Source organism: Quercus suber, unplaced genomic scaffold, assembly GCF_002906115.3.
Source record: "Quercus suber isolate HL8 unplaced genomic scaffold, Cork oak 2.0 scaffold_267, whole genome shotgun sequence".
In the NCBI taxonomy this organism is placed as follows: Eukaryota; Viridiplantae; Streptophyta; class Magnoliopsida; order Fagales; family Fagaceae; genus Quercus; species Quercus suber.
The window spans coordinates 495,290-517,447 of NW_027069723.1; positions in this window are offsets into that span (position 1 = coordinate 495,290).

The following is a 22,158-nucleotide window of genomic DNA, read 5'->3' on the forward strand; positions in this document are numbered from 1 at the left end:
AATGAATAAGAGAATCTAAATAGAGTCAAACTTGACTATTGGTAAAAAAATCTTTTCATAGTCGAACCATTTCTTTCTGAATGAATCTTTTCGCCACTAGTCTTAACTTTTAAGGTTTACACCTTCTAATCTATCAATTTCATTTTCTTGTTGACCTATTTGAAAACAATTGGCTTAATGCCATTAGGCGCCTCTACAAGCTCTAAATTTTAAATAGAATCTAATTCTATTCACATAACCTTGATTCAGTAATCCATATTCATATTATCTATTATTTTAATGTAGGACCGAAGATTAAATTCATATCCTTGTGGAATGACTTCAAAAGTTTATCCCAAAAGTATGAATTTATTTGGTAATTGATAATCCTCCCACTACGATATTGTACCAGTGTAATAGTTATCTACAAGAATAACGTCTTGTTGTGTATCTAATACAACCGCCTCATTTCTAATTATATTCTATAGTTGTCTTACAACAAATTCTGACATTTTTCTTCTAGAACATTCTACTTTTAAAAGAGCTATATTCCTCCTTTATGTATGCACTGACTTAAAGAAATCATTAGAATTTCATTCCTTTACAAAAAGGAGCCCTAGATCATACTATTCTCTATATAAAATTCAGAGACTGAGAATGTAACAAAATAATGGTTTTAAAAGCCCATCTTTCACCAATCTTGAATATCATTTAAATTAATAAGATCTAGACATGAGTGCCAAAACATACAATACCAAAGGATGAAAACTTTCTCTTTAAAAAGTAAAACATATAAATTTCCATCTAGAAAACAATAATGGACAATGCTTAGCTTTACCAAAATGGAAACACTTTTCTTTTGGTCATACTTTTGAATCTAATTTTCTTTTGGCAACTACTAGGGCAACTAGCTTATTCAACTGTTTGGTATTATAATTCCTCTTTTTACCACCCTTACCTTTCGATTCAAGCTAAAAATTTGAATTAAATCATATTGATCATAACCTTAACTTTTAGGATGTCTTTCGTTGCGTAGAACTCACTTATCAACTCAAATAATATAATAAAAAAAATTATTTTCAAAACAATCTAGATTGATCAAATGATTCTAACATGGATTTATGGATCATATCCATATAAGATTAACATTTAATCTCTACATCCAAGAATTCCAATTCATTTAAAAATAAAACATTTTCATAAAATGATATAGAATTGGAACTCTTTAAACCTTTCTTAGCACTCAATATGATTCATACCAAACATCTTATTTAAACTTAATATAAAATTTAAGTTTAATACTAACTCTTGCATCTCATGCTGTAGCATAATTGAAACAGAAGCCAATATAACATTTTAGCATTTCAATGGAGACTATGATCACATCATAAGCTATCTTCCATAAATGCATCGTGTATAGGAAATTATGACAATACTAAATCGAAACATATTTATGTACTTCAATTCCTTTAAGCACTATACCCAAAATTATTTCTTAGTTAGTGTGATTCAATTAAAATAATAGCTAGAGAACAAAAATTTTTGACAGCTTTATTTTGAGACTATGAACATAAATACAAAGTCATTATAATTTTGCATCCATAACCATATAGTATGGAACCCGAAAACTATACTATACTAGGTGCGACAACAATCTAATCCCGCAATTAATATTTCTCAGTATAGAGTGAATACCAACTACTATGAACAGGCAAGAACTATTCTCATTATTAATGTTATCATGGTAACTCTTACTAAACAAAAATAATTTGCCACTCTTCCTTTAGCCTCTAAGTAATAATGACATAACTCCTTTGGGAGGTTAACATTATACTCAGTCTAGTGTACACCATTATTTAAAATCATGTGTAGCCACATTTCATCTCCTTTATAGTGTTTAAACTTGTAGTACCATAAAACAAAACACTCTCCTTTGGGATCGTGAAGCATATACGTCAAGACGAGGTGCTTATTCACACTACTTTAAATTGGTAAGTTCAATCTTGTAGTACTATGAAGTAAACACCCTCCTTTAGGATCGCGAGACATATACACCAAGATGAGATGCTTACCCACACTACTATGAATAGATAATGGAGGCGTTGAGATCCAACCCTTGTATCTCTCTCCCACTAGAAAATATAAAACAAGTGGATTGTCTTGAAATCATTGTAAGCTTATCAAAATTTTAACCCTACACATCAAATGTGTTTAATTGTTTAAATTCGATGTGATCAAATTAAGTCACATCATAATAGCGTAACGAACATTCGTGTAATCACAAAAAAGTTTAATCATGTAATCCATGAAGTAAATACTTCCACATGGAATGCAAGGCTTAAGGCCAAGACAAGGTATCTATTCATGTAAGGTTGAATTTTTTTCAATCATGCGTTGACTTTATTCTGTACCAAATTTGCTTGTATTTTAGCAAATAGATACCCTGTATTTAGGTGGGAATTATGTAAGAGTTGTGTGTGAAAGAGTGAGAAGAAATCTCAAGATGTGTGCATACAAAGGAGCCTCACGACTGGATCTCGCGACTGACTCACATCTAGCAAGTCACCAAAGTGGCACATGTGTGAAGCATGCAGGGAACTAAATGGTCACGACAGCTGGAGCACTACATGATAAAATGTATAATCTGGCCAAGCAGTTGGCTTGCGACTCGAACTCGCGACTTATTCCACTCGCGAAACTGAGTTGCCAAAATGCCCTATTTGGATAAAAATTGACTTTTCACATTCCTCACGTACCCTACTATAAATACCCTTATACCCACAAAATGTAGAGAGTTTTCAAAGAGAATTTTGAGAGAGATATCCTAGAGAAAAATAAGATTGACTCATCCACAATCTTTGATATTTAATTCTCCAAATTCCTCTACTCTCATCCTCTCCATTTATATATCTTTGAGAGGTACATTTGTCAAATCTTTATCTCATCATACTCATATCAGTGATGAGGTATTTTGATACTTGGAAAGCAGTTTGGAAATGACCAATTTACTTGGTTGATGCAATTGACTTATAGCGGGATCCAGAAAACTAAAGAAGACATAGTTAGGCTTAACCTTGTTGGAGTAAGAAACTTGGAAGGCTTAGGTGCATTAGGTAAATTAGGCTTGGAATGTCTTTTGCTATTCATATATCCCAACTTTATTCTTTAATAAATCATTTGACCGCTTGGAGTGCGGCGAAGAGGTTTTTCACCGAATTTTTCGGTTTTCTCTTCGATAACACGTGCCGGTGTTATCTTTGTGTTTGCATCTCTGATCTCTTACTCTTTACCTTTTAATTGTTGCTATGTTTGTGATTAATTAGGATTTAAAGTGTTTTAACCAATTTGGATATAGATTATATTCATTATTCAACACATATATTGTTTGTGTATAAGCTTGTGTTGGTATTATTGAAATTGGGGGTCTAAACATTTATTAGTGCTTTACACACTAATTGAACATTCAATTCACATTACAATAAACTTAACAAAAGGGTTGTTTCAGCACTCCCACTTGTTATTTGGATTTTTTTTTTTAAATAATTATGATCTCATCACAACTAATAACCTTGCACTTGTTGAAGACTTTAATCTCATTAGAGTCACTAACTAAAATGGAAATCCTAAACTATTTAGGATTTCTTAAACCTTAATGGATCAAAAATTAGTTATAAAGAACTCTATCCTTAATTTACTAGATAAAGTATTCTAATCTCATTAGAAACTATATAACTTTAATAAGAATTTTAATCTCATTAAAAACCTCAAATTAAAATAAATTAAGAAATTTAAATCATACAACAATTCTAATTTCATTAGAATGTTTCTTAAAAGACAAGTCCTAAACAATTTAGGACTAAGAGTTCTATTTAACTAACATTTTTTATCTCATTAGGTCTTTTAGTTAGATAATGATTAATAAATGTCCTTAACTTTTAAGGACTATAAAAATTAATCACTTTATATAGAATCATGTGTAATCTCATCATACACAACCTTGCCATTTATCAAAGTTTTAACACTTAATCAAAAAGCAAGTAAAAATTATAAATTCAATGCCTTCGATCGGTCGAACCTTTTTCTCGATTGATCGAAAAAATGAAGAAATTCATCACAAAGCCACCACCTCGTTCGATCGATTCTCGATTCTTGTTTGATCAATCAAAAATAATATTCGATCAATTGAAAGGAATTCTCGATCGATCGAGACAACGAAGAATTTCATCATAGAATTTTTGCCTAAATAGATCAGTTCTTGATTCCTTTTCAATCAATCGAAAAGAAACATTCGATTGATCGAAAGGAATTCTCAATTGATCGAAACTCACAAAACTGAATTTTTTTCAGAATTTTCTAGCAACCATTTTTAACTGTTTTTGCTTTTTTCCATCAAAAAACACCTTTTGATTTTATAAATGAAGATTTATAAATCAAATATTAAGGTTTTCAAGATCAGGATCAAGAACCATAATAATGCTAGAAACCCTTGAAAACATAATCCTAATCTTATTAGGAATAAATTTCATTAAAGGATTTTAACAAGTAACCAAAAAACTTTAATTTTAGCATTAACATGAGAGTATCAATATCAATGTGTGTGTATATATATATATCAGGCCATGAATCCTATATATTATCAATTCGAATGAAGCTAGGCCTTGAATCCTAATTAAAATCAATCCAAGGTTATCAATCCAAATAACACATAAAGCACTTCAATCCTGATAACATACGAATTCCATGAATATAAATATGCAGAAATTTTACTGCAGAAATCTAGAACACCAAGAAAACAGTTTTTCTTTAATTTTAAAACTCAATTACATGTTATACAAACATTATATTGAAGACTGCTATGATACCAATTGTTGGAAAATCTAGTTTTGCATCTTATACAAAACACACAACGAAAGCAGCAAACACAGATCTACTTCATTCACAAGAGATACACATGTAACCATGAATTCTAAAACTAAGAATAGAAAGCATACCTTGATGCAGTGAAATTCAAAAACAAGACTTGAGAATACCTTTAATCAACATCCTAATTTCACATGGTGCCTGAAAAGAGTGGTCTTTTAATCAGTTTTTATGTTCGTTGATTCTCAAAGAAAGTTCTTATTCTTCTCATTGTAGAGAAAAACTATTTTCTTTTCTTTTCATCATACGTACATTCTAACTACCTTGGTAGTTTTTTTATTTATTTAGTAACTCTTATTAAATAAAAATTGATTATCTAATTAAGTTAGCCTTTTGGACTTGTCCAATTAGACTTTAGTTTGTGGCTTGAGATGGGACTAAAAGGAACAAATAAGACTCTAGCTCTAATGGGCCTTGAGCTTATCTGTCAACTCTTGATAAGTCCAAAGTTACCATTAATTATATTTAATACCACTATATAAATATAATTGCACTCTAGGCCTTATTAATAAATTATATTTCAAGACTCTAATGATACCATTTGACCCCTTCATGAAATATCCATAGTGAACAAAGTCATAATGAACTGTCACTTTGTAAACAACTATTTTATCCTTAAGTACCCAGTTTAATCTTTTAGTTATTTATATTTATTGAAATCCAATTTTAATAAATATAAACTTTAGTAACTCCTTACTAAAGTAGGCGCCTTGAATAACTAGTTCTCATTAAATCTATCTCAAGGAGATATTTCGTGTCTCTATAAAAAGAGATTAAGGATTCCATCTTGAGAATATGTGTTCAGTCAACACTACATGTGGTTACCCAACATACTGAGGTTTTGACCGTCAATATTAGATGTCACTCCTGATATATCAAAACAACGTACATTTCATAATCGGGTTCAATATCCTTTTAAGATTGAGAGTCTATGAAATTAGAAATCGTGAGATTAATCATTCAAGTGACAGTTGTTAATTGAATAATTAATCTCATAGCAATCCAGTTCAATATGTCTTAACACTTAAGACACATCAACACATCAACTAGAAGTCTCCACTTCCATGATCAAGACAAACCATCTTAGTTGATGTGTTATAGTCCTCTTATATGAAACACCCAATTTCATCACCAACTGTGAACTACGTTTTGAATTTACAAGGAACTTGTGATTTATATCTTCTATGAGTAAATCATATAAATCTCATACAATGCATCTCAAGGACTATGATAACGTCTCATTAGTTCATTTATAAATAGTCTCATATAATTAAACAATTTAATTATTTATGACATGCCAATAAATTGGATTTTAGGGCATAAACCCCAACAGATATGCTTCGGAAAACTGCAAAGAAAATACTAAGGTACTTGTAGGGCACAAAAGATTTTGTGCTGATATAGTGGCGATTTGACGTTCTTGACATTATTGGATCAATATTTTGATGCCGATTATGCAGGTTGTCTAGATGATAGGAAATCCACTTCTAATTACATATATATGATGGTCGGAGGAGTTGTAAATGGAAAAAAGTGTCAAATAGACACTTACAGCTTCCTCAACTATGGCGGCAAAGTATGTAGCTTGTTACGAGACTATGTATCAGGCTATTTAGTTGTAGAATTTTATCTCAAGGCTAGGTATTTTAGATACCTTTGCAAGGCCCTAAAGATATATTGTGACAATTTTGTAGCAGTTTCTTTCTTTCGAAACACTAGGATCTCTTTCCACTCTAAGCATACTGTGATAAAATATTTGGTTGTTAGAGAGAAAGTAGTCAAGTCTCAGATTTGTGTTGAGTACATTTCCACATAACATATGTTTTAGCTCCAAAAGTTTTTAAGGAGCATGTGACTCATATGAATTTATTGGAGTCTTCTATTGTATTGACTTAGTGGGAGTTTTGTGTCTATGTGTAGTGAACACTATTTATATTGTCATGTATATCAGTATATCATTGTGTGCACATTTTGTTAAGGTGCCCACCTTAAGCTTTTTCCCAGCCACCACACTGTAAGGACTTGATCACGAACTCAGCATCCCCTTCAAAAATCAATTTTGTAAAATCTGTTTCGAGGAAGAAGTACACAGCTCGCTTAGTAGCAAATAGTTCTAGAATATCCATAATAAGAGGCTTCTTAATCTTCTCGAATAGGGCAGCCATAACTTCAACCTTGGAGTTTCAAATAACCACTCCTATGCTAGCTTCATCAGACTCCCTAAACATAGCACCATCAAAATTAAGTTTCTAGCAATCCAATGCAGGTGGACACCAGTTCTTGGAAACTTTTCGCCGTGAAATAGGAGGAGTGTTAACCAGATTTTTAAAATCTTGGATATAATCTCAAGTAAAACCTGAAATTATTGGCAGCAGTAAAGAATCTTCATTTAGTTGAGTTTTATTTCAGTGATACCAAATCGACCAAGTTGTAGCAGCAAATAAAGCAACTATATGTAGTCTGCCTTGAATCAATTTCAACAAGTCAAAGAAAGAGCCCGATAGAACTCTAGACCTGTCTACCCAACTGAAATCAACATCCTAGACCTTTTTCAACCTATCAAAACCCCACAAAGCATGAAGAACATCTTCTGAGCCATTTGCATAGCGAAGACACATGGCTTCTTAGAGAATTCTTTGTTTTAGTAAATTGTCTTTGGTTGGTAAAAAATTTGAGCAAGCTTTCCCAATGAAATGTTTAATCTTACCCTGCACTTTAGTCTTTTAGATGCTCTTCTAGAATGTCTTCTCTAAATTAGAAGCTTGAGGCCTATTCAACTCATCATCTTGCAATTCATACAAAAGCTTATACCCAGACTTGACTGAGTAGTTACTCGATCTCTCCTTTGGCCAGATCAAAATATCAAGTTAGGTGTTGAGCACAGAGGAAGAGATTTTATATGAGTTGCTGCCAGCTAATAAAATCAAAGATCAATCAGGTGAGTGTTCCACCAACCTGTGTCTTGTTTAAATAACACATCAATAGATGCTTCCGGGGCTAGATAGGATTGAGGTGAAGTAATTCTGCCATCTTCATTTAGTAACCATGCATCATGAAAAATCCTTGTAGACTTTCCATCATTGACGGACCTTGCTCCTTTCTCAATCAATTTTCTAGATCTCAGAATACTCTTCCAAGCAAAAGAACCTGAGGATGAATTAGCTTAAAAAATAGAGCAATTTGGGAAATATTTTGCCTTAAACACCCTATAAAATAAGGATCTTGTATCATTAATCAACTGCCACACCTATTTAGCTAGCATAGCTTCATTGAACTTACCTAAATCTTTAAAGCCTAGTCCTCCTTCCATTTTTGGTTTACACAACACCACTCATTTATTCGAATGAATTTTTCTCCTATCTCCCTTCCTACCCCACCAAAACTTGTAAATGAGCATTTCAATATCTTGACAAAGGCCAACAAGTAGCCTAAAGCAAATCATGCAAAAGTAGGAATAGCTTGAACCATGACTTTTAGTAACACTTCCTTCTTGCTTAAGACAACAACTTCTCCTTCCACCCCTATAATTTCCCCCATACTCTGTCTTTGATGTAATTTAGGCTTGCCTTTTCATTTTGCCTAACCACTGCTGGTAAACCTAAATGCTTTTCGTACTCTTTTATTTCCAGGACCCCCAATAAATTTTGAATTTGCTCCTTTGCAGTTTCAGAATCATTTTTGCTGAAAAAAATGGTGGTTTTATTGGAATTGAGTTTTTGACCCAAAGCTATCTCATATTTCCCCAAAACTTCCTGGATTTTTCTAACATCTTCGACAATTGCTCGACAAAAGAGGAGACTATTGTCTTCAAAAAATAAATGAGATACTCTTAGGCTATTTCTACAAAGAGAAAAACCTTCAATATGTTTACCAGCCATTACTTGTTCAATTAGACCATTCAAACCTTTCAAGCACAAAAGAAAGAGATAAAGGGAGAGGGGATCCCCTTGGCGAATACCTCTTGTCGAAACTATGTGACCTTTTGGCTCTCCATTAATTAACACAGAATAGGTGATTGACCAAATACACTCCAACATCTAGCCTACCCAAACAAGATGAAAACCCATTTTTTTTTCATAATCTGTTGAAGAAAAATCCACTCCAATTTGTCGTAGGTCTTACTCATATCCAGTTTCAAAGCCATATGCCCCACTTTTCTTGTTTTCTTCATCTTCATATGGCGAGGTGTTTCAAATGCCACAAGAATATTGTCTGAAATTTCTTTATCCAACTGGAAAGCACTTTGAGACTTAGATATAATATAAGGTAGAACTTTTTTCAATCTGTTAGCCAACACTTTAGACATAAGCTTATACAAAATATTACAAAGAGCAATAGGACGAAATTCAATAACATATTCAGGACTCTTTACTTTCGGGATAAGTGTAATAGAAGTGTGATTCAAACCTGACAAAATTTTCCCGGAATTTAAGCAGGAAAGAACTACATTAACCACATCGTCACCTATGCTGCTCCAAAATAGCTGGAAAAAAATAGGAGGCATGCCATCAAGCCCGGGGGCTTTCAGAGGGGCCATTTACTTTAGAGCAACCTCCACTTCGTCCCTAGAGAAAGTCCCAATCAAATTTTTATTTATCTCCTCTGTCACCACCTGTTTTGTCACCGCACCACTTCCTCAATATCATCCGATTCTAAAGAGGTAAACAAATTGGAGTAATGGTCTACCACTATGGCTGAAACTCTGTCATCACTTGAAATTAATATTCCATCTGAATTCCGGTGTTCAGTAGTCTTGTTACTACGAAATCATTGAGAAGCCTGGTTATGAGAATACTTTAAATTCCTATCCCTTCAGACCATCCAATGAACATGGCTCCTCTGTTGCCACATCTTCTCCTCTAACCTGAGCAAATCATTGATTTCAAATTTTAGGTGCAAAAATACCTCCACATTCTTTCCTCTGGCCGCAGCCACTTCAGCCTCCTTCAGCAGCTTCTTCTTCTCAAATAACGCCCCGGAAACATTACGAAAAGAATGTTTACTTCATTGTGTTAAACTTTTTTGGCAAGCTTCAATTTTTGTTACCACTATTTCCATTGGTGAACTGAAGGAAGCCTTATTCCAAGCCCCAGCCACTATGTCATGGCAACCCCCATTCTCTAACCACATATGCTCAAAATGCCAAGGTCTTTGTGGCTTCACACCAAAACCATCCGGTAAGATTATAATCAAATTGTGATCCAAAGAGACACAAACTAAAGTCTGCACCTTTGTTACTGGAAACAAATCAAACTACTCTGCGGTGCTCATGGCCCTATCCAATCTTTCCCACACCATCCCCCCATTAGGAAAACTTTTTGACTAGGTAAACTTATTTCCAACAAAACCCAAGTCTAGCAAGCTACATTCATCCAAAGCCTCTCTAAATTTTTCATCTATCCACAAGGTTGTCAACGACCTCCCTTTTTCTCATGAGATTTAAGAAGCTCGTTGAAATTGCTTGCACATAGCCACGACAGTGGACACTGCCTATGTAAGTCACATAGCAAATTCCATGTCTAAGTTCTAAGATGAGTTTCAGGCACCCCATAAAACCCAATAAAATGCCAAGAATTATCTCTACATTTATTAATCACAACATCGATATGATTCTAAGAAGAAGATTCAACAACTAAATTAAAGTCCTTCATCCAAAAAAGAGCTAAACCACTACCGTGGGTTATTTTTGAAACCCCATGATGATGACCAAATTGAAAAGAATCATGAATACCACTTAGCCTTGCTTTATCCAGTCATGTTTCGGGTAAAAACACCACTGCAGGATCTTGTGCTCGGACTAAATCTCCAATCTTTTGAACTGTTTGCCGATTCTCAAGCCCCCGACAGTTCTAACATATAAAATTCATGGTCCTCAGCAAGGCTAGGATCCAACCTCTGACAATAGAGTTTCATTTTCCTTGTCAACTTGAGAAATCAATTTTATCTTCTTTGGAAACCCACGATGATCAAGAAATGGTTTTGAGCTCCTTCTGTTTCTTGAGTAGACATCCAAAATTTCAGAATTACCTGGATCAGTCCTAGCAATACTTGTCCACTTTGGTCCAGATGGGTGAGTGATCTATATGGGAATTTCTTGCTAATTCGAAATATCCCTCAGAGGAGATGCAGCGAACTTGGACTCCTTATTAGTTGGGGAGAATCCACGATTTGCTAAAAATATGGGATTTGGAGATAGTGGAATTTTCGAGACACTAGGACATTTTGGAGTGGTAGAATTCTGATATGGTAAGAGTTCTAGATTAATATCTATTCCCTCCATAGTATCAAACTTTGTCGACTCCTCATCAATCTCTTTTAGTTGTTGTGTGAAATTTCCTTTAGCAAATTTTTGACCCTCAAAACCCAAAGGAAAATCATCACAATCTATAGAATTATCGGCCAAAATGGAATTTGTAGTAATGGGGGGCATAAATTTAGGAGTTACCTTATGCATAGGGACCACCGAAGGGGCTTGTTTTTCTAGTGGATTTTGTGGATTGAACGTGGAGGCAGCACCACCCGAGGTTTAAGTGCTAGTAGTTCCCTTTCTCTGCTTATAGAATCTAGGGACAATAATTGTGGATTTCTTAGCTAGACTGAACAGAGGAGCACACAACCATGCTTCATATCGACAAGCTTCAACAGGTTAAGTACATTCGCTATTGAACCATAAATCATAGTATTTATCTCCATGTGTTAAACAGCCACACCAATAGCAAATATTAGGCAGCCATTCGAATTTAAAAGATAACCAACAAACTGTCCCATCGTCCAACGTGATTTTACGACCACAATTGAAAGGTTTTGAAATATCGAGTACCATTCAAACCCTTAAAAAGTCACCCCCTTCCAATACTTGAGCATATACCTTCAGCCACTGCCTTATTCATGAACCGTATAGGAATATCATACACTTGCACCCAATAAGGAACCATGTCAAAAACTAAATCGTATGCATGTGTGCTTTTCTCGTATAGTTGAATGGCCACCAAAAATTTATCAAAACTCGAAGGTTGGCTCACTAAAACCCTATCAGTATCGAGTTTATTGTCAAAAATGAAAAGGACGACATGATTCCCTAGATCTTTAATCTTAAAATTGTTTCGAGAATGCCAAAGCTGCCAAAAATTCCTCGCAATAGTGTTAGTATTAAGAACTCGCTTCGTAAAAAATTTTGCAGCCAAGATAAACTCCTCGAGCCCATCTCAGACTTAAGCCTGAAGCCATCACCCTTTAGTCCTTGTAAGGATAATCTGCTCCAGCCCTCTATGATTTCTTCCATAAAAACGTGTAAAGAAAAGTGTTTCCCAATCCCTATAAAAGAAATCCCACAAGCCTTTAACAAACAAGGGTTTACTAAAGGGACCGACTAGCCTTCAAGAAGAAGGGACAGAAAATTCTACAGCTTAAGAGAAGTTAGAAAACCTAACTTTCACTAACGACAGAGAAACAATAAAAACAGCTTTCCAAATGCGAAGGTTTTTATTTGGTTGAATGACTTATATTGTCCAAGTGGGTGAATGTTGTATTTATTCTTAATTATTGTATAGATTGGCATAGTCTTTTAAATATGTGAATGTGAGATCTTTATTTTGTTCTTTTATTTGTGAGCCTGTAATGGGATGAGATAATATTTTGGACACATGAAGAAGCCACTACCCTCTCCCTTAAAAAACACAACAGTTAACCCATTTGGATTGTTACTCTCTCTCTCTCTCTCTCTCTCTCTCTCTCTCTTGTGTGGTCTTAAGGCAACAAGGTATTTCTTTTCTCTTCACACACATACATGCCTCTTTCTTTGTTTTGCAGCCACTATCATCTACCAAATCAAGTACTTCAATGAAAGGAAATATGAGTTTTATTGTTTAACTGATCTTATATGTTATGTTTTCAGAAAGTGTATTAGATTTAATCTAACACGTGCCACTAGAACACTCCTCCATTGTACTCCTCCAAGTATACAAGGGGCAGTTGCCTAATTTTTGGTGTTAAGAAAGATTTACGATAAAAATACTTAGTTTACCAAACCTTATATATCAATAAGTCCATTTAATGAAGTAGACAACACATTACTTGGCTGGTAATCTATATATTACTAAAAGTTGAAGTGTAGTATTTAATGTTGCTACGCTTATATTGAGCCACATCATCATTTTTTGTTTCCAATTTTTCTTATATATTTTTAAAAACATTTTCTCATTTAAGGTGACTTAAAAACTCCATTATTTAAAAATTAAAATATCTTTTAATCATTATTTTTATTATTAATTTTCCAAAACTCTCCCTCCCTTTTACCTCTTTATCTCCCCACTAATTTCTACCTTAATATCATTCCTTCTTTACCTTTTTATCTTCCTTTATTTTGACTCTTCTTATTCTCAACATCTTACTATAAATTTGACATCTTCTTCTTCATTCTATGCATAGTTTTTTCACCAAAAAAAAAAATGTTATTTCTCTCTCTAACTCCATTTGTTTTTCATTTTTTGTTTGATTTTTTTTTTTATTGCATCAATTCTTTAGGTTGATGAATTTTTGTGTTAATTAGAATTCTACTTTGGGTTGATGCAATTTAGTTTTGTGTTTTAAGTTGTTATCTTTTATATTCTCTTTGATTAAATATTATCCTACTGCATTATACATATAGTATATAATAATATAATGTTATTATATTACATAGAATGACTTGAATAATTTGATGTTTATTGTTATATATTTTATTTTTACTCTTTTTTCTTCTCATCTTATTTTATTCAACATTCACATCCTCCATCCTATTAAACTATGCAGCATAAATCAAGAAAATGGCTAGCACAAAACCTGCCTTCCTTTACTAGTAGAATCAAATATTTGTGTAATAAAGGGTCATATAATTTATAATTTATAATTTAGATAATACTCTTTGAATGTGTCTAGGCTTATAGATTGAGCAATTTATAGACTTAAAAGGCTATTGAAAATGAACTTTTTGAATCAAGACTAAAAAAATATGAACTACTATATATCATTTAGATAAAAACTTTTATCATAGATACATTATTATTATTATTATTATTATTATTTGCCACAAATTTAAATCACGCAAACTTAATAATTTTATGTTATGTGTTAGCATCGTCTCTGCTTCTTCTGCTACTTCTCAAAAATATTATGTATCATCTTTAAAGGATGCCAACAATATTGATCTTAAGGGAAAAGTTACATAAAATATTGAGAAAAAAATGTTTTATATTACAATCTACTAAAAATGTTTTTTAAATATTTAAACCTTTCTCTTTTTCATATCATTGACGTGTTCTACAACTACCATATGTGTTAACTTAAGTCTTAATATTCTTATGTTGTTTTGGCAAAAATAAAAAAATAAAAAAGTTGTCACAAAAGAGGAATTCATGTAAAATTTTTTGCAAAATGAAATATCTGTTTTGTAAGGCCACCAAACTTGATAATTTGCAAATGATGGAACCACTCGCAACAATATTTGCATAGCTATATAGTTCAAGCTAAAGCAATCGAGTATACTTTTAGTCCAAAAAAAACACATATCTATGTTCATCTTGAGCAGTTTTAACTTTTCATATAATTTTCTTTTACATATTCATCTATTTTAATTAAATTTTTTTTACAAACCAAAAAAAAAAAAAACTTTAGTTTAGATATTTATAAGTAAACAATGAAATAATGATTCATGAATAAAAAATAAAAAAAATTATCTATACATATTTATCTTGTGCGATTGTAACTTTACATATAATTTTGCATTTATATATTCATCTACTTTAATTTAGATGTTTATAACTTAATAATGAAATCTATAAATAAGGTAATTAAAACAATCATATTTCTACAATTCAAAAGGTCACAATTTATTTTTTTCGAAAAAATGCCTTTTACATTTCCTTGGAATTATTTTTTAAATATTTTTATAAAAACTTTGACATGCCACTAACCTAATCACTTCATACATTAAAAAAATTTAAGGCCCATTATTACTTCCATTAATATATTATGAATATCTTAATTGATTGAGATCAAACTAGAGAAATGCCGTTCATATTTCCTTGAACAAAAAGAAAAGAAAAAAACGTTTGACATACCACTAGCGTTACTACATCTATACCTATTTAAACCATCCATGATATCTATTTTTTATTGATAACCATAAAATTTAAAACTAGAAAGGGAACGTACAAAGTAATAAAGAATAAATAAATGAAGAAAAAAATAAACGAAATCAAACGTCAATTAATAACCATTATAGGGATAAAGGCCCAAAATTATATATTAGGTCTTGGGCCTTATCCGAAGATGTGGGAACGTCCGAGGAGGGGCAAATAATTGTGAGGGGTTCCAATTTTTAAAGGCTTATAAGTAAGAAGCCAATGGAGGGTGGTCCGAGGAGGAACTCCTCCTCGGACAAGATGAATACAGCTCAAATCTGTATTCCAACGATCAAGGTGACCTTCCAGGAGGCTCCAGCAACAAAGACATGCATCATACACGTATAAGAGCGATGAGAACTCAGAAATATCTAAGGAAAAGCTGTTACCACCGCATTAAATGCACTGCAGCTACCTTTCTGGCTATATTTATGTGGAGAAGACTTTTGAACAGTGCAGTCTTGGCTCCGACAACTCACAGGAATCCAAAGTGGGTGATTGATGGGACAGGCACTCAAGTAAGGGTTTAGATGATCAATAAGTGTAGAATCAAATTGGTCTGAAGGGAGCTATATAATGTGAAAGGCTCTCTATGAGAGGGGGATCGAAAAATAGAAAAAGAATACTGTAACAATCAAAGTTGCATTTGTAATCTGGTCTATTGATTTATACAAGATTTACCTCTTCGGACAATGAATTCATTTAGTCCTATGTGTCTTATTTCTGCTTGATTATCCTTTAAATCCATACTAGCTATTATCAAATTCATTAGAGTCTAATTCTTTGACCTACTCTCTATAAATTTATTGTATTAGGCTCACTGGGCTAAGATTCCATATATCTTGGGCTGCAAATCGTGTCCCTACAATTGGCGTCGTTTGTGGGAAGAACTTGTGCGATAGTGAGTGCGTCAATTAACTAAAGTAGGATCAGGTCCACACCATGCAGAATCTATGGGATTCTAACATGGCGACCCCTTTGTCAACCTTGAGCGAAGAGGTGATCATGAAGGAAGTGTGCATACCACACATACTAATAAGAGTCAGCCTCGAGGTGGAAGCCATATCTCCTATGCAAAGAGCAATAAGGGCATGCAACTAGAGATTGACCAGTTGAAGAGAGAGTTATGTCATGCACAATGAAGGTGAACCCCCTCTAACTCAGAGGCTTCTTCTAATGACGAAAGGGACGTTAGTTACAAGCAAAGGTCTTGAACCCCGCTTAGCGAATCTTTTTCCTACGAGGAAGAACGCCATCGGGAATGGAGGATCAGAAGTTTGAACCACCTCATGGCCATGGGTCCTAGATTGGAGGGGAACACTCTTCACATCAAGGCCTCGTCCCGGAATGGATGTCATTCTTGGTTGAAATGCTACATCTCCATAGGATCTGTTCAACCATTGTAGATGGTAACGTTGGTTGATTGAACCACTGAGGTAGTTTTACGCCCTTAATCTTTGCGTGAAAGGTGACTTGGAAATCTGGTTTAACGCCTTGCTCATAGCTCATTTCCCAGGCTTCTGCATTGCGGNCGTTGAAGGCTGAGCCTCTTTACCCACCTTAGCCCCTTCAGGAAGGGGAGCTTGGGTGGAAGAGAGTTGTTCGAGAGGGAGGTCTACATCTGGAATTTCTCGGATATCTGCTGGGAAGAAAATGTTCTTGGCTCTCCTCAGCTCGGAGTCTGTAGGAACTCTTGCCTGGTCCACTGCTACCCCCTAGGACTCGGTGCAATAGTCCTTGCACACTATGGCCACCTCCTCTGCTAGCCGAGTCTCTATGCCCTTCACCCCATGCTCGTAGGATGCCTTCACCATGGCCTCAATGGCTTCCTTGGCCACCTGAGTTGCGTTCTTGACTTTTTGCAGCTCGGCCTGAGATCCAAAACAATTTGTTTTTTCTGTGGCCAGGTTTATCTCGGTTATATGCAATTGTTGGCGCTGATCCTCGGCTTACCTCTCCACGGTTTTTAGACCCGTCAAGGCACTCAGGCGAGCCTTGTCTACTTCTTTCAACTTCTCGGATAGCTCAGCCTACTCCTACCTTAGAGCCCCTAACTGCTTCTGAACCTCCAGCCGGGAGTGGACCTCAGCCTTAACCTCGTCTTGAGTGTTCCTAACCCACTCTTTGGCTACATAAATTTGCTGGGTGATTTGCATGAAAATAGTAAAGGGGTCATAAAGGATACATACGTACATAAATAGACGTGCTGCTTAGTATTTAATGAAAAAGGATATCGACTGACTTACCATGGCAAGGTCCTTCTTTAATGACATGAAGAGGTCAGGTTGCCTGATACGCCTAAGTCCCTCTATGTCTCTAGGAAGGAGGAGGGGTTGCTCTAGGGCCTTGGCGAGGATGCCCGTGTGCCCCTTTTGAGACTCCCAAATTGTGGCGTTCCAAGAAATAGGAGCACCCTCCACCTCTAGCCGAGGGGCCTAAGAGCGCTACCCTCAGTGCACTTCAACCTCCCCTCGGCTCTCTACAGATTGGGCCCTCTTGTCTTGGGGATCTTGGCTTTCTTCTGTTGCTTGGCACTTTTTGGACGTGCCACCTTACCTTCCTCCAGGTCCTCTACTAGCCTTTTCTTCTTTAAGTTCAGATCGGTTTTCAGTCAAAGGTTAATAGAGAGCTGAGGGGGAGGAGGAGGAAGATTGGGAGTAACCTGGGTCTTAGGAACTTCTTTTGAAGTTGACCCCCCTTTATTCCTGCTAGCCATCAGGCCCTTCAGACCAGTTCTTTGCTTTAGGTCCATGCCTCCTTCTTCCTCGGAACTAGTGTCTGGCTGAACAACTATTAACCTTGGATAATGGACGGCAGAAAATCTTTCAAACCTAGTCTTGGAGTCCGAGAGCTCTACTGGCCTTTCCGGTGCCCATTCTTCTTCTCTAAAGTGGAACTGGTTGATCTCGGCGTTTAAGGAATAGCGGGATGAAGCTGACTCCTCTTTCAGAGTAGCTACTTGTTGAGGAACAAGATGGGGTGGTAGCACAACTAGAGGAAGGTCTTTCTGAGCCAAGAACCCAAGCTTAGAAACGTCTATTCGAGCAAGCTTGGGGCTACCTACTTTTATTGCTTGGCCTGCATCTTGAAATATACACGACAATGGCTCGTAATATAAAATCAGGTGGGCATCCTGCAATTGTCTGTCTTTACTTGCAAATGTTTCCAACCTCAGCAAGTAGTTGAGCCCAGGAACGTTGATGTGGCTAAGTTTTGGAGAGACGTGATCTTTATCTGCAAAAACATTTGAAAAGGAAATTATGGTCAAATCAATGACAACTATTATCTGAGGAGATGAATGGCTTGGAATGAATAGAAGAAAAGCTTAGAAAACTAAGGTCTTTGCCAAGGGACCTGATGCTGGGGTATCCTATGTGGTATTCCCAACCTAATTGGGCAGTGAAGATCGTCATGCCACTCCCCGGAGATGACCAAGTAATCGTCCTTCAAACCTTTGTTGGACTTGGGAAAGTAGGATATCAATCTCACCTCTTTGGATTGAGATTTGAGGTAATATCCCTCGGCAAAAGAATGACACTCGTACATGTGAGCAACATCGTGCCATGTAAGCCTAAGATTCATCTGGTTGTTTAGGGCATCTACACTCCCTAAGACTTTAAACATGTTATGAGCACATTGATAGGGATACAGCCTATGGTTAAGCGGGTAATCACTGGTTATCCTACTTATAGAAAGTGTTATTCGTCCCTCTATAAAGGTAATCATTGGAATGACAACTTCACCCACCTTTCTATTGGTAAGTATTCGGTTTGGGGGGCAATATTGTAAGCCCACTCCCTATGGGATACGGTATTTATCCTTAAAACCCTCCATTCCAGATGGAAAGTCCATTAAGTGCTTAAATCTACCCATCTAAGCAAACGTGGATGACAAGAAGAAGGTTTTCTAATAAGAAAAAAGGTCGAGGAACTCGACCGAGGAGAAAAAGAGAGTTTGAAGAAATAGATACTTACGAAAACAAGTGAATGTGTCAAATCTTAAACCTTTGACAAGATCTTTTAGTAATGTCCTAAGAAAAAGCGTCTAGGAAACTTGGAAATGTATGGAGCTTAGTGAGTTGGAGTGCTTAAGATCTTTGTAGAACTTAAGAATTCATAAAGTAAAAGGAAAAGATCTCCTTCAGTGCTTTATATAGAGGGTGAAAATGAGTGGGAATTATCCTGCTCAAAATTTCAGGAGAAAGATCAACCGCTGGATCTGCTCCTCACCATTAGATTTGGGGAACAAGGCGTTACCTGGAGCATTTAATGACGCCTCGCGGGCTTTAAAGCGTCAGTTGCAATTATGGGGCGCGTAAAACGGCATTCCCGCACGTGTGAACTAGAGAAATAAAGTTTCTTGAAAATCAAAACCCTACTTTTTCTCCTCAGATGAGAGAGAAAAACCGGAGTTTTGAAAGGCTATTGTAGGGATAAGGGCCGAAAATTATATGTTGTCCTTGGACCTTATTCGAGGACGTGGGAACGTTTGAGGAAGGGCAAATAATTGTGAGGGGTTCCAATTTTTAAAGTCTCAGAAGTAAGAAACTAATGGAGGGTGGTCCAAGGAGGAACTCCTTCTCGGACATGATGAATACAACTCAGATCTATATTCCAACGATTAAGGTGACTTTCCAAGAGACTTTAGCGACAAGAGCGTGCATCATACATGTATGAGAGCAATGAAAACTCAGAAATATCTAAGGAAAAGCTACTACCATCGCATTAAATGCACTGCAGCTACCTTTCTGGCCGCATTTATGTGGAGAAAAACCCCTGAACAGTGCAGTCTTAGCTACCATGACTCACAGGAAGCCAAAAAGGTTGACTGATGGGATAGACACTCAAGTAAGGGCTCAGATGATCAATAAGTGTAGGATAAAATTGGTCCAAAATGAGCTATATAATGTGAGAGGCTTTCCATGAGAGGGGGATCGAAAAATAGAAAAAGAATACTATAGCAATCAAAGTTGCATTTGTAATCTAGTCTATTGATTTATACAAGATTTACCTCATCGGACAGTGAATTCAGTCCTATGTCTAGCTGTTGTCAAATTTATTAGGGTCTAGTTCTTTGACCTACTCTCTACAAATTTATTATATTAGGCTCACTAGGCCAAAATCCCATATATCTTAGGCTGCAAATCATGTCCTTACAATTGGCATCGTTTGTAGGAAGAACTTGTACGATAGTGAGTGCGACGATTAACTATGGTAAGATTAGGTTCACACCAAGTAGAATCTATGGGATCCCAGAATGGCGACTCCTTTGTCAACCTTGAGCGGAGAGGTGATCGTGAAGGAAGTGTGCATACCACACATACTAATAGGAGCCAGACTCGAGGTGGAATCAACAATAAAATATAATAATACAAAATTTAAACTTAAAACTAATCAAACTCTAACTAGAGAAATTATATTTCCTATCATAGCTAAAAATGAGGCGTTCTTCAGTAATTTAGAAATTATATTAGAAATAAAGTTGGAAAATTTTATAATCTCATTTTTTGACATTTCATTTAACCTTATATATATATATATATATATATATATAATTTTCATACACCATGAATTAAAAAATCTAATGAATAGTTCTTCCTCTTATTTAATGTCTATGTTATGCAGATTATTAACCAATAAATATATGATAATGGTAAAAAACGTTATAGACAAGATTATGAAAAATATGATAAAACTATTTAAAAAAAAAAAAACTTCTTATAAAGTCTAGAGACTAAAATAATATTTTAGCTAAAAAATTATCACGCGCAACACGCGGGTCTGCGACTAGTCCCATATTAAATGTGAGTTTGACTACACACCAGTCCATCTTCCTTTAGTTTTTAGTTTTTATGTATAGTTTTTTAAAACTTCGCATTTTTCACATTTTTTTTTTCTTCAAAATATAAGAATACTATAACAGCTTTCAGCAAAAAAACTAAATCAACTGATGTCAAATACACGAATAAGCTAAATAAGATACTAGAAATAGGCTATTCTTAAACAAACATCCTTTGAGTGACACAATTTGTCCCAGCAATCCTATATCTCTAACTCCTAGTTCACCCTTATCCTTTGAGTGACACAATTTGCCCCAACTAAACCAATATTTATCCAAATTACGTTGCTGTCCCTATCAATACGAGCACATCACCCCTTGCATTGCTTGACACAATCTTTTTAGTAAATGAAAGCAACTCATAATGTAAGTAGGAATTTCTTGAACCACACACTTAAGGAGAATTTCCTTCCCAGCCATTAGTTGATTGATACATACACAACACAATCTTTTTAGTAAATGAAAGCAACTCATGACATAAGTAGAAATTGTTTGAACCACATACTTGAGGAGAATTTCCTGCCTGGCCATTAGTCAATTGATACATACATGGATCATCGACCAACCCCAACAAGCATACCAAGCCATTTTTCCTGTGCTCCTAGTGCAGGTGGTATCGAATCATGTACCCATGTCCTTGTATTCTTACCAAACAAGACATTCCTCTTTAGCCAATTTACTAATAATCTCTTTCTCATATAGTATTTGTTAAAGCATATGAATGTGTAACGGGGAGCAATCTATAGTGTTTACTGTTTACCCTTCAAGGAAAAAAACCCAACTATGGCGTCACAACAAATTTTATTGAAAACCTATAATACGCAACAGATACTACTATTTAACACAAATTTTAACAAATTTTTTCATAATCCATGTCATGAATCAGTACAAAAGAAGTTTAATTTTTACTATTAATTACAGTTACAATATTTTTTTAATAATAAAATTTTACTAATCTGTTTTTTCATAAAGTGGACCGATTACTATTATTGTACATATCTAATTCACAGTTGAGAGTTGGCATCATTCATGACATCAGCGAATCAAAACCTCTAACATTCTCAGAATAAACAAACCCCCACATGTAGAACCTGTATACCCCCAATCACCATCCACCACGTGGATTATTTATATCAAAATGACCAAAATAACCTTCAAAAAGTCCTATATTGTTGACACCTGCGAAGTTCACGAAATACTATAAAGTTTTCATAGTAGGTGATAACTCTAACCTTTGCAAAGTGCGAAGATATTTTCTTCT